Here is a 13,426-nt window from a genome sequence, read left to right on the forward strand (position 1 = left end):
AAGAGTCTTGCAAAACATGGTGATAAAGAGCAGTGAAATATAAAAATCTGCTCTACAAAAACTACACACTCCCTCTAACAATTTTTTCCGCTGTAAAACCAGAGTTAACTTCCAATTTCCACAAACTGTATCTTATCTATTAGTCATTCTAGCCAGGTATTTGAGTCATTCGAAATAATTTACACTGTCACTGATTTTAGCTTAGCACAAAGTGTAGATCAATTTATTTCTGCTGCTGCCCACATTTGTACTGCCACATGGACTGTGGCACGTCTGAATATTACTGCCTGAACTAGCAGGATAGTTTTTTCTTAATTACAGTAGTATTTTTAGGGCTGTCAAGTGATTAAAAATATTAATCGCGATTAATCGCAATTAATTTTGTGATTAATCGCACTGTTAAACAATAATAGAATACCATTTATTTAAATATTTTTGGATGTTTTCTACATTTTCAAATATATTGATTTCAATTACAACACAACACAAAATGGACAGTGCTCACTTTATATTTATTTTTTATTACAAATATTTGTGCTTAAAAAACCAAAAGAAATAGTATTTTTCAATTCACCTCGTACAAGTACTGTAATACAATCTCTTTATCATGAAAGTTAAACTTACAAACGTAGAATTATGTACAAAAAATAACTGCATTAAAAATAAAACAATGTAAAACTTTAGAGTCTAAAAGTCTACTCAGTCCTACTTCTTGTTCTGTCAGTCACTCAGACAAACAAGTTTGTTTGCATTTGCAGGAGATAATGCTGCCCACTTCTTGTTTACAATGTCACCTGAAAGTGAGAACAGGTGTTCACATGGCACTGTTGTAGCCAGCGTCACAAGATATTTACGTGCCAGATGTGTTAAAGATTCATATGTACCTTCATGCTTCAACCACCATTCTAGAGGACATGTGTCCATGCTAATGATGGATTCTGCTCGATAACTATCCAAAGCAATGCAGACCGATGCATGTTTGCTTTCATCATCTGAGTCAGATTCCACCAGCAGAAGGTTGATTTTCTTTTTTGGTGGTTTGGGTTCTGTAGTTTCTGCATCGGAGTGTTGCTCTTTTAAGACTTCTGAAAGCATGCTCCATACCTTGTCCCTCTCAGATTTTGGAAGGCACTTCAGATTCTTAAACCTTGGGTCAAGTGCTGTAGCTCAGGGGTTCTCAACCTTTTTCTTTCTGTGGCCCCCCCAAACATGCTATAGAAACTCCACAGCCCAACTGTTTTTCTGCATATAAAAGGCAAGGCAAGGCATTAGGGTGTAGCAAGCAGGGCAATTGCCTGGGGCCCCATTCCACAGGGGGCATCGTGAAGCTAAGTTGCTCAGGCTTTGGCTTTAGCCCCAGGTAGTGGGGCTTCGGGCCCTGGGCTGCAGTCCTGCACAGTGGGGCTTTGGCTTTCTGCCCTGGGCTCTAGCAAGTCTAACACCAGCCATGCTTCACGGACCCCCTGAAACCTGCTCACGACCCTCCAGGGGGCTCTGGACCTCTGGTTGAGAACCACTGCTGTAGCTATCTTTAGAAATCTCACATTGTTACCTTCTTTGCATTTTGTCAAATCTGCAGTGAAAATGTTCTTAAAACGAACATGTGCTGGGTCATCAGCCGAGACTGCTATAACATGAAATATTGGAAGAATGGGGGTAAAACAGAGTCGGAGACATACTATTTTCCCCCAAGGAATTCAGTCACAAATTTAATTATCACATTATTTTTTTTAATGAGCGTCATCAGCATGGAAGCATGTCCTCTGGAATGGTGGCCAAAGCATGAAGGGGTCTAGGAATGTTTACCATATCTGGCATGTAAATACCTTGCAATGCTGGCTACAAAAGTGCCATGTGAACGCCTGTTCTCACTTTCAGGTAACATTGTATATAAGAAGCTGGCAGCAGTATCTCCCATAAATGTAAACAAACTTGTTTGTCTTAGCGATTGGCTGAACAAGAAGTAGGACTGAGTGGACTTGCAGGCTCTAAAGTTTTACATTGTTTTGTTTTTGAGTGCAGTTACATAACCAAAAAATAAATAAATCTATATTTGTAAATTACACTTTCACGATAAAGAGATTGCACTACAGTACTTGTATGAGATGAATTGAAAAATACTATTTCTTTTGTTTATCATTTTTACAATGCAAATATTTGTAATCAAAATAATATTATAAAGTGAGCACTGTACACTTTGTATTTGGTGATGTAATTGAAATCGATATATTTGAAAATGTAGATATTTAATACATTTCAATTGGTATTCTATTGTTCAACAGTGCGATTAAAACTCCGATTAATCCCAATTAATTTTTTAAATCACGATTAATTTTTTTGAGATAACTGTGATTAATTTACAGCCCTAGTATTTTTTCTAATAAATTACAGGGTCAATATAAGTATCATGGGGATTTAGGAGCCAGATTTTCAGAAGTGCTCAGCGTCCCACAGCTATTAGTGGTGTAGTAGTAGTTCCTACAGGCCCAGGATGCGATCAGGGCCTTGTTTACTCTGTATAGGTGTAGCATGTGGAAATAACAGTCCCTACCCCAAAGAGCTGACAATCTAAATAGGCCAGATTTGCAACTGTGCTCAGGCCATATGGGAGCTGCCGGATGCTGAGTACTTTGGTGAAATCTGGCCTCTTCATTGTAGATGCTTTGGTAGGAGCTGAACTCTTTTGAAAATCTGGCCCCAATTATGGGTGCTGAGCACTTCGTTCTGTCCCTTGAACTATACTCAACATTGCAAGAAAGCGACTGGCAACAACAAAACAAGGGTTACACCATTTCAAACACTCTCTGTGCCCTAGGCCATACCAAGAGCTCCTTGGACAGGGCACTGGACGGAGACTCGGGAGACCTAGGTTCAATGCCTGGCTCTGCCACTGCTTTGCTGGGTGGGCCTGTGAAAGTCACTTCCTTCTTGGTGCCTCAGTTTCCCCCATCTGTAAAATGGAGGATAAATGATACTGATATCTTTGTAAAAGGTTTTGAGATCTATGGATGCTAAGCACTGTATAAAGGCTAATTATTATTATTGCTGTATACAAAGCTCCATGCAAAGCAACCTCAATTTACTGTGGTTTTGCTTCCCCAGTTGCAAATGAGATTTCTCTGTACTTCCGCTGTACATTTCTCCACAGGGGAAGGGAGCAGGCAAGCAGGCTATACTAGGGAGTCTTTGCACCCCCTGCAAGCCTTGGAGGGTCCCACAAAAAGAGGTGCAGAGGGGCAGCAGCTGCTACTTCAAGCTAGGGATCCAATGCCCACTGAATTCAATGGAAAGACTCCCATGGACTTCAATGAGGTCTGATTCATGGCCTTATGCTGTAATAAAAGCCAAAGAAGGGCTGCACTGCAGCCCTAAGGAGGTATGTGACGGTGGGAGGAGGTGGAATTTCAACCCCTCACCTCCCACTTATTCCCCAAATAACTCAGAGTATGTGAGGATGGGTGAATTTCACCAAACAGAAGAACGCAGTTCCAGTGCTCTGTAGAGTCTCGGCAGCAGCCCAGGCTTCCCACCTTCCAGTACAGACCAGTAGTTCACGTTTTCTCACTTGGCTCAAACTGCTGCTGTGACCCTCAATACACACAGATTCCTCTTAAACACGGCACCCAGCAAGTACTATTTTTTAACTGTGAAAATATTCTAAGCAGTTTGTAGTATTAAAGTCTTCATTCACAACTAACTGTCCTGGCAGACAGGACAACAGGCTTCAGCGTGTAGTAAAACCACTTCGTCAGCCCTGCCATGAGTTTGTGACTATGGTTTAGCCACTTCTGAGTTGTGCAGCCCTGGCGCGGCAGGCTTCAGACGAGATCTGTGGTTAGATTCAGAACACAACAGAGCTGTGTTGCTCGCCTCACTGGACCCAACAATTTTGGCTGAACAGAAACAGCTCTCTGTGGTTACTCCGTATGTGGACTTTCTCACACTAACAAACTTGAAAAAACAAGACACACACATGAAAAGCAATTTACTTGGGATAAGATTCTGCTCCCATAGCTACAAAGAAGCTCTTGACTGGTTGCTGCTCTCCTGAGATGGGCAGAGGTCTCAACCATGAAAAAGTGGGAGAGCAATGTGGGACAGCGGATCTGAGAGCAGAACTGCGTCCATGGTAGTTTGTCAGGGGGGTTCCTCGCTATTGGGGACCAAACATTAGCCTCCTCTCTCACATCCAGAGCTGAGTGAGCAATGAATGATTTATTCATTCCATCTCCCTGTTCTCAAACTGTGTGCAAGCACACTGAGCTGGCTGGAGGGAAGGTGCAAGGAATGTTTCCTCCCTCTAGCCCCTTGTGCACCCTGCATTGGGGCAGGGGACAAATCACAGTCCATGCACTCTCTGAATCGCTTCTTCCTACTCCCCCTATGGCTATACCCCCTTTGCACTTTCCTGCACAGCTAGCTTGGTGCACTGGGATGAACAAGTGGCACAATCTAAAGGGATGGTACAGCATCCAGCTCCCTCTGCATGTCAGGGAGGGACTGTGCCTCCTAAATCACAATCCCTCTGAGAGCTCCTCTAGAGGAGACGTGCAGCTCCCAGTCTGGCAGTTTGACTTGCTGTATTTCTACAAATAAGTTCACTCATCACAATTGTTCAATGAATCTTTTCTTCAACCTATAGATTGCTTGCAAATTTTTCAATGTGAGTATATGTGAACACATTTGATATTCACGATTTGATGTTTGCACTGTGTGAATTGGTTGTGTGTGTCACATGGCATTGTTTTTATTCCCCAACTGGATGATCTTACAACAATAGACCCACTAAGAGATCTGAAGATGCCCAAATTGAGCACTTATGGTGCAAATTCTTGGGCAACGATACATTCACACAAGCATCGGTGACACTTTCTGTTGCCAAGAACAAAAACTCATCTGTACTACTGTTCATAGAAAGGAAATACGAGGGGCCATGAATAACAATGGAGCAAATTCTCAGTGTACATTCTAAATATAAAGCTCATCTTAAAGAACTAAGAACTTCATTAACCTTTGTGACTTCCTAATAAAGTGTTTGTGAAACCCCAGTTCAAGTTCCTATTTTGACATAAGTGTGATCAGTTAAATCCGACAGGAGAAGTGCTTATTGTGTTTCTTGCGTCACACAACCCCAAGTATAATTTTTCATTTAATACAGCATTAAGAGTCAAAAATAAAATGTTGCCAGGAAGACTAGAGATACCGATAAGGAAGTGACTCATAGAAGTTCTCCACAAGACTGAACTCAGTTTTTCACCCTGCTTCAGATATTTTTGTTATTTCATTTCCTGAGGTAATCGCACAACTTTAATTTTTAACATATGTTAGTTTTGGAAGGACTTTATCTATCTGGCCTTCTGATAAACACAGGCTTTTCTGTTTCAAAACTAGAGTAGTTCTTCACTGTTAATGTGGAAAACTGCACAAGAGATCAGCCAACAATAGCTGCGTGTTTATAAGTGGTCACATACTTTTCTTGTTCAAGCCAAATGGCCACCTTTACTTCAAACTTCTTCTCCCAAATCCACATAGTGGAACTCTGACATGCTCTTCTCTCTATGGCCCCAAGTCAGCAAATTGCGTAAGCCCATGCTGAAGTTCTACTGAATTCTATGGGACATAAATAAATGCTTAAGTAATTTTCCACATAGGAATGAATTCAAGCATGTGCATTAGTGCTTTTCTGAACTGTGTGCAAAACTCACTGCTATGGGTACCTGCATGGTCCCACAGTATGCCAACATTTTTATGGCTGACTTAGAACAACGCTTCCTCAGCTCTCGTCCCCTAACGCCCCTACTCTACTTGCGCTACATTGAGTACCCATGGAAAAGAAGCCCTTGAGGAATTCCACCATGATTTCAACAATTTCCATCCCACCATCAACCTCAGCCTGGACCAGTCCACACAAGAGATCCACTTTCTGGACACTACAGTGCTAATAAGCGATGGTCACATAAACACCATCCTATACCGGAAACCTACTGACCGCTATACTTACCTACATGCCTCCAGCTTTCATCCAGACCACACCACACGATCCATTGTCTACAGCCAAGCTCTAATTAACAACTGCATTTGCTCCAACCCCTCAGACAGAGACAAATACCTACAAGATTTCTATCAAGCATTCTTACAACTACAATATCCACCTGCTGAAGTGAAGAAACAGATTAACAGAGCCAGAAGAGTACCCAGAAGTCACCTACTACAGGACAGGCCCAACAAAGAAAGTAACAGAACGCCACTAGCCGTCACCTTCAGCCCCCAACTAAAACCTCTCCAGCGCATCATCAAGGATCTACAACCTATACTGAAGGACAATCCCTCACTCTCATAGATCTTGGGAGACAGGCGAGTCCTCGCTTACAGACAGCCCCCCAACCTGAAGCAAATACTCACTGTAGTAAGATGAGGCGCTGAAACATAAACTCTTGTATCAAAGGCCCAGTCTGAGACTTGAACCAAAGTACTTCTAGGCATTGCTAAGAAAAAGCTGGGCTGTGAGCCAGAGGCAGGCCCCACTCACAGAAGTTGGCAAGAAGAGGGCTGCTAGAAGCAGGTGCATCTTAAAGACAGGGTCAAAAGGACAGCATGATGGATAGATCTGTTTGAAACAACATGATCAAAGGAGGAGACAGCCCCCAATGAGTTAAGGCTGTACTTCAATACGTCAGTAGGGATGAGTAATCTGTCCTGTAACTGTATAAAAGTAGGTCCCGGAGTGCGCATCTTTGTCCAGCCTAGGGGGCAGTAGAGTGTCCCGCCACTGACTGAGCTGTGTCCATTGCCAGGGGGCACATATTCGTACCCTGTTTCCCCGAAAATAAGACATCCTCCGAAAATAAGGCCTACTTACAGTTTTGCCTCTCGTTGTAATATAAGGCATCCCCCCGATAATAAGACCTCCCCGATAATAAGGCATCCACCGATAATAAGGCATTTTTCATTTCTGAAAAATAAGACATCCCCTGAAAATAAGACCTAGCGCATCTTTGGGAGCAAAAATTAATATAAGACACTGTCTTATTTTCGGGGAAACAGGGTAGTATGTCCTGTAGAGTCTGTTACTAGAGTCTATTACTGTGCTTCGTTTGACAATAAACCTGGCTCGGGTTCCTTCGTACCTGTGGTTTTTGGAGGTTCTCTCGGGGTTTGCTGTGTCAGCTATCTGTGCAGAGCCGGGGCAGCACTCAGAGGGAACACGCACGCAGCCGACTGTTATCATTGAACAAGAGCAGAGCACCACACCGGTAGCTACTGACAACACTCACCAGCAACCACACACCAAAAACACTAACCCAGGAACCTATCCTTGCAAAAAAGCCTGTTGCCAACTCTGTCCACACATCTATTCAGGGGACACCGTCATAGGACCTAATCACATCAGCCACACTATCAGAGGCTCGTTCAATCTGCACATCTACCAATGTGATATATGCCATCATGTGCCAGCAATGTTCCTCTGTCATGTACATTAGCCAAACCGGACAGTCTCTATGCAAAAAAATAAATGGACACAAATCAGACATCACGAATTATAACATTCAAAAACCAGTCGAAGAACACTTCAACCTCCCTGGTTACTTAATTACAGACCTCAAAGTCGCAATACTCCAACAAAAAAACTTCAAAAACAGACTCCAACGAGAAACTGCAGAATTGGAATTAATTTGCAAACTGGACACCAATAAATTGGGCTTGAATAAAGACTGGGAGTGGATGGGTCATTACACAAAGTAAAACCTATTTCCCCATGCTAATTTTTTTTCCCTACTGTTACTCACAACTTCTTGTCAACTGTTGGAAATGGGCCATCCTGATTATCACTACAAAAGCTTTTTTTTCTCCTGCTGATAATAACCCACCTTAACTGATTACTCTTGTTATAGTTAGTATGGCAACACCCATTTTTTCATGTCCTCTGTGTATATATATCTTCCTACTGTATTTTCCACTGCATGCATCTGATGAAGTGGAAAACTTATACTCAAATAAATTTGTTAGTCTCTAAGGTGCCACAAGTACTCCTTGTTCTTTTTAGTGATATTAATGAGAATCTCACATGGAGGGAGAACACTGTAGCCAAGAAACCGCCATGATGAAGATCCTAGAGCAGAATTTTTACCTACTTGAGATTCTTTTTTAGAGTGACATTCAACTAAAAAATCACCCCCAAACCATTCTGAAATAAAGCAATATATTCATCTTAAATATGTGAGGTAGAGCTTGCCTCCAATATTCACTGTTCCCTACTTCCTATTATTTATCTACCTACTTACATGGCCCACAGCACCGTCGCATCCTATAATTATAGAACATATCCTCACAGAAACCCTGTGAGGTAGAGAAGTATTCTTATTCTCACTGTACCAATGGGGAACTGCGGTACAGAGAGATTATATCCAAGGTTTTCAGACTAATGTGTTTGGAAAAGACCTGATTTTCAGAAAGTGCTGAGCATCCACTCTGTGAAAATAAATGCTTGGGCACCCAAAACCACTACTCACTTTTTAAAATCTTGGTTTAAGTGATTTGTCCAAAGTCGTATATTGACAGAATCCATTGATTTCAGTGGAGCTACACTGATTTCTACCAGATGAGGACCTCCGCTACAAAGTCTACAGGAGGCTAAGCCAGGAACTGAACCCAGAACTTCAGAGTCTCAGCTCAGTGCCTCAGCCACAAGACTACTCTTCTGCTCATGACAGTCTCTGCATCTGAGCACACTTTTCAGCCTCAGCCATGCAACACAAACATAAAGCCAGTCCCTGCCAAGAAGTCTTGCATTCTACAAGACAGACAAATTAATCCTGCCTCAGTGTGGGGGATGCACTAGATGACCTCTTGAGATCCCTTCCAGCCCTACATTTCTATGATTCTAAGACAGGAAGCACTGGGGAGCCCAGACTCAGAAATAAAAATAGTTTTGATTTTACTGAAGACATTATAAGATCTTCCTGTGGGGATTGTGCAAGGAGTGGATGTTTAGGAGGGATTTGGATGAGATGAAGGATGGTGGTTTGATTAACTGAAAGAGGGATGTCATCCCTTCCATGGGGTAGAAAATGCACAGAGACTGGAGTAGAAAATGTGTGTCTAAATCTCCCATTTGAGAGCCGAGAACACAATATTGCTCATGAAGTGAGATTCATTAAATGACCTGCCCAGCTTTCATGATGCAGAAGCTCATACAAACTCATGTGGGCCTTTCAGGGTATGTCTGCTAGGAGGTGTAATTCCCAGAGCAGACAGACTCACTCCCACTAGTACTGCTCGAGCTACCATGCTAAAAATAGCATTGTGGCTGATGCTGCATGAACAGAGGCTCAGGCTAGCTGCCCGAGTCAAAGCCTGTTTAACCCTCTGGGTCTCAGCTCAGGTGACCAGATCAAGCTGCTGCTGGTGCTACAACATCCACATTGCTATTTTTAGCATGCTAACTCGAATGCTGGGAAACACATTCTAGTTGCAATGTAGACATACCCTTGGTCTATTTTCAGCACCCACAAGGTGCAGAAGCTGGGGGAAACTTCTAAGGCCCATAGGTGTGCGGGGTGGAGGCTGAGTGCTGAAGAAATCATAGAACCATAGGACTGGAAGGGACTTCATCTAGTCAAGTCCGCTGCACTCAAGGCAGGATTATCTAGACCAGGGGTAGGCAACCTCTGGCACGTGTGCCGAAGGCGGCACATGAGCTGATTTTCAGTGGCATTCACTGCCCGGGTCCTGGCCACCCGTCCAGGGGGCGGTGCATTTTAATTTAATTTTAAATGAAGCTTCTTAAACATTTTAAAAACCTTATTTACCTCACATACAATAATTTAGTTTTATATTATAGACTTATAGAAAGAGACCTTCTAAAAACGTTAAAATGTATTACCGGCACGCGAAACCTTAAATCAGAGTGAATAAATGAAGACTCGGCACACCCCTTCTGAAAGGTTGCCGACCCCTGATCTAGACCATCCCTGACAAGTGTTTGTCTAGCCTGCTCTTAAAAACCTCCAATGACAGAGAGTCCACAGCCTCCCTCGGCAATTTATTCCTGTGCTTAACTACCCTGACAGTTAAGAAGTTTTTCCTAATGTCCAACCTAAGCATCCGTTGCTGCAATTTAAGCCCCTTGCTGCTTGTCCTATCCACAGAGGTTAAAGAGAACAATTTTTCTCCCTCCTCCCTGTAACAACTTTTATGTACTTGAAAACTGTTATCATATCCCTCATCAGTCTTCTATTTTCCAGACTAAACAAACCCAATTTTTTTCAATCTTCTCTCATAGGTCTTGTGTTCTAGACCTTTAATCATTTTTGTTGTGCTCCTGTGGACTTTCTCCAATTTGTCCACATCTTTCCTGAAATGTGGCACCCAGAACTGGACACAATACTTTAGTTGAGGCCTAATCAGCGAAGAGTAGAGTGGAAGAATTACTTCTTGTGTCTGACTTACAACATTCCGGCTAACACATCCCAGAATTATGTTTGCTTTTTCTGAAACAGTAATACACCATTCACTCTTATTTATGACTCCCCAGATCCTTTTTCGCAATACTCCTTCCTAGGCAGTTATTTCCATTTTGTATGTGTGCAACAGATTGTTCCTTCCTAAGTGAAGTACTTTGCATTTGTCCTTATTAAATTTCATCCCATTTCTCCAGTTTGTCCAGATAATTTCGAATTTTAATCCATCCTCCAAAGCACTTGCAATCCTTCCCAGCTTGATATCATCTGTAAACATAGGCTAACGTGGAGAAGTTCTTTGATCCCTCTCCACCTTGTGTACTCATGCAAGGACTGGCCACAATCTGGCCCTAAGCTTTTAAATCCTAAGAGACATGTTCTATAAGAAATGAGAAGTTCCTTTTTTTTTGGCGGGGGGGGGGGTATGGAGGAGACTATCAGCTTAAACAGTTCCAGTCACTTTACAAACCACAACTCCACCAGGAAAAATCATCTTTTAATACTGCTGATTTCTGTTGGACTCACCTAAATGATCTCCCCAGTGTAAATGTGCCACAGCAGGAGATAGTGCTAGAATCAGCTTTACATGTGATATGCCCATTGCCACAACATCTCTGTGCCATGTACACAAATTAGAAAGCAGCAGTTCCATCCAAAATGACCTTAATCTCCATCTGTCTGTTATGTATGCTATTTTCTTCATAGGAGTGGCACAAGTCTGTGATATGATCCAGAATTCTTATTAAGTCGTATAGTTCTGGTTAAGTACACTTGATGGGACACATTATTCTGTTAAGATATGTACTCTCTATGCCATTATCTAAATCACTAATAAAGATATTGAACAGAACCAGACCCAGGACCAATTCTTGCGGCACCCCCTTGATATGCGAGCTTGACAGTGAACCACTGATAACTACTCTCTGGGAACAGTTTTCCAACCAGTTATGCACCCACCTTATAGTAGCTCCATCTAGGTTGTAGTTCCCTAATTTGTTTATGAAAAGGTCATGCAGGACGGTATCAAAACCCTTACTAAAGTCAAGATATACCACATCTACCACTTCCCCCATCCACGAGTTTGTTACCCTGTCAAAGAAAGCTATTAGATTGGTTTGACAAGATTTGTTCTGACAAATCCATGCTGTTACTTATCACTTTATTATCTTCTAGGAGTTTGCCTGATTATTTGCTCCAAATGTTCCTCCTTCCCAGGCACAGCCAACCTGGGCCAACCGCAGGTGCTGTCTCTGTGCTCAGGAGAGTATAGGGTCAGCTGTTTGTTAATGCATGGTGCTCCAAAGAGGGGGGGGAGAAGGTGAGACGATGGCTATCCCACCTTCATACACACTAGCTGGCCAGCCTCTCTGAGGGGAGTTTGCTAGTCTCATGAGAGTGCACTACCTCTGGAGGTCTGGAAGGCATCCACTATAAAAACTACAAGTCACAACTAAAACAGTTGCATACATTCTGCTAGCTAAACCATGTACTTTCACACATTCTTCCATGGGTGAGACCTTTGGTCTGGAATACCAGTCAGCTGGATTCTAACGAGGAGATTCCTGTAGTGGTTTGTGTACTCTGGTCCAGAGCTGGGCGGACAATCCATTTCACAAATTTAGATCTTTCACAGATTATCCATGGACAAACATTGTTATACCATTTCCTAAGAGGGATAGAGATGCGCCGCACAATATCCTGCACGACAGACAGGCCATTGTTTCTGACAGCTCAGAACTTGGTCAGAAACTGACTTGATCATTCACTCAACTCTAGTGGGTAGAGCTAATACCTAGACAAGTAATTATTTACTATATATGTGGCCATATTCCGGGGTTGCAAATGTATGAGAACAGAATTTGTCTATGGAAGGCTTTGCTTCACACCACCACGTTTTGTTTGTTTTTTCTTTCCTCTGTGACAGCTACAATTTATGGCCACTGGGTTTTAAACTGTTAAATAATGGGAGTATGTGTCTACGATACCACCTTCTCTAAACATTCAGCTGTACATGGCAAAACTACAAAGCCATGTAGCAACTCTCTGTTTAAGCCTGTCAAAGCACATTTTCAAAGAAAAATTACTTGGCAAGGCACAGTAAGTGAATTCTATTGGAGGCTCCTTTATGAAATTTGTAAAATTTGGTAGCCTTGTTGACTATAGCATAAAAAAGGGTTGATATGTTGGTAAATACAGCAAGAAAAAGGCAAAAACTGGATTTATAACTCATTCAACACGCGGAAACTAGATATTTCTTCTATACATCTTGACAAGAGCTGAATATGTACTGGAAGAGCACACGGGTTACACACAAAGTCTGTGACAGAGAGGGGACGTGAACCCAGATGCACTGAGTTTCAAGGCAATGTATCAGCCTTGAAGACTATTTTTAAATTATTTTTCACCTCTGTGACCCTGAAAATATTAAAAACCTACAAACCCCATTGGAATCATGTACTCACAGTTAGTCTGGTTTGCTACAGATTTCAGCTCACATTTTCATACGTACAGGACAGAAATGGACGGGCTGGTTTCAGACACTGATTAGCAGAAAGAAATCCTTGATATGTTTAAACAAATATATTCTCCAAAGAGATAAAAATATTGGGCTCTGGTCACCTTTGAATTTTTGTCATTACAAAAATAAACCTTTACTGTATTTTACTTTATAGCATGATCAAATTCATTTTCTCTCCCTCTAAGTAGCTGCCCTTTTCTATCTTCCTCAAAGGATCATCTTGCACAAAGTACTGGATGAGCTCAGAATATAAATTCAGCATGTCGTTCAGCTGCAAACCATGATAGACCTTCACAGAAACTCAAACACTTAGGAAAAAAGGGACGGGGCGAGGAGTGCGGCAATATAATATGAGCCAAATTACTTCTGGTTTCATTGTAAGGCAATGGGTATGGCGTTAACAACTCAAATAAACAGAAATGAAACCAAGTGGGAAAGAATACATACA

General features: G+C 42.0%; 1 protein-coding gene across 3 annotated transcripts in view; it reads right to left on the reverse strand.

The window, feature by feature from the left end:
• The window catches only part of SPATS2L (spermatogenesis associated serine rich 2 like), a 134,960-nt gene that overhangs the window by 85,329 nt on the left and 36,205 nt on the right, over positions 1-13,426 (reverse strand). The window contains exon 3 of one of the 3 annotated variants that reach the window (XM_054044826.1): positions 2,823-2,950. The exons of the other annotated variants lie outside the window; for them this stretch is intronic. The gene's annotated coding sequence lies outside the window, so the exon portion shown is untranslated. The remainder of the gene's footprint in view (positions 1-2,822; positions 2,951-13,426) is intronic. 3 annotated transcript variants of the gene reach the window in all.

Source organism: Malaclemys terrapin, chromosome 11, assembly GCF_027887155.1.
Source record: "Malaclemys terrapin pileata isolate rMalTer1 chromosome 11, rMalTer1.hap1, whole genome shotgun sequence".
Lineage (NCBI taxonomy): Eukaryota > Metazoa > Chordata > Testudines > Emydidae > Malaclemys > Malaclemys terrapin.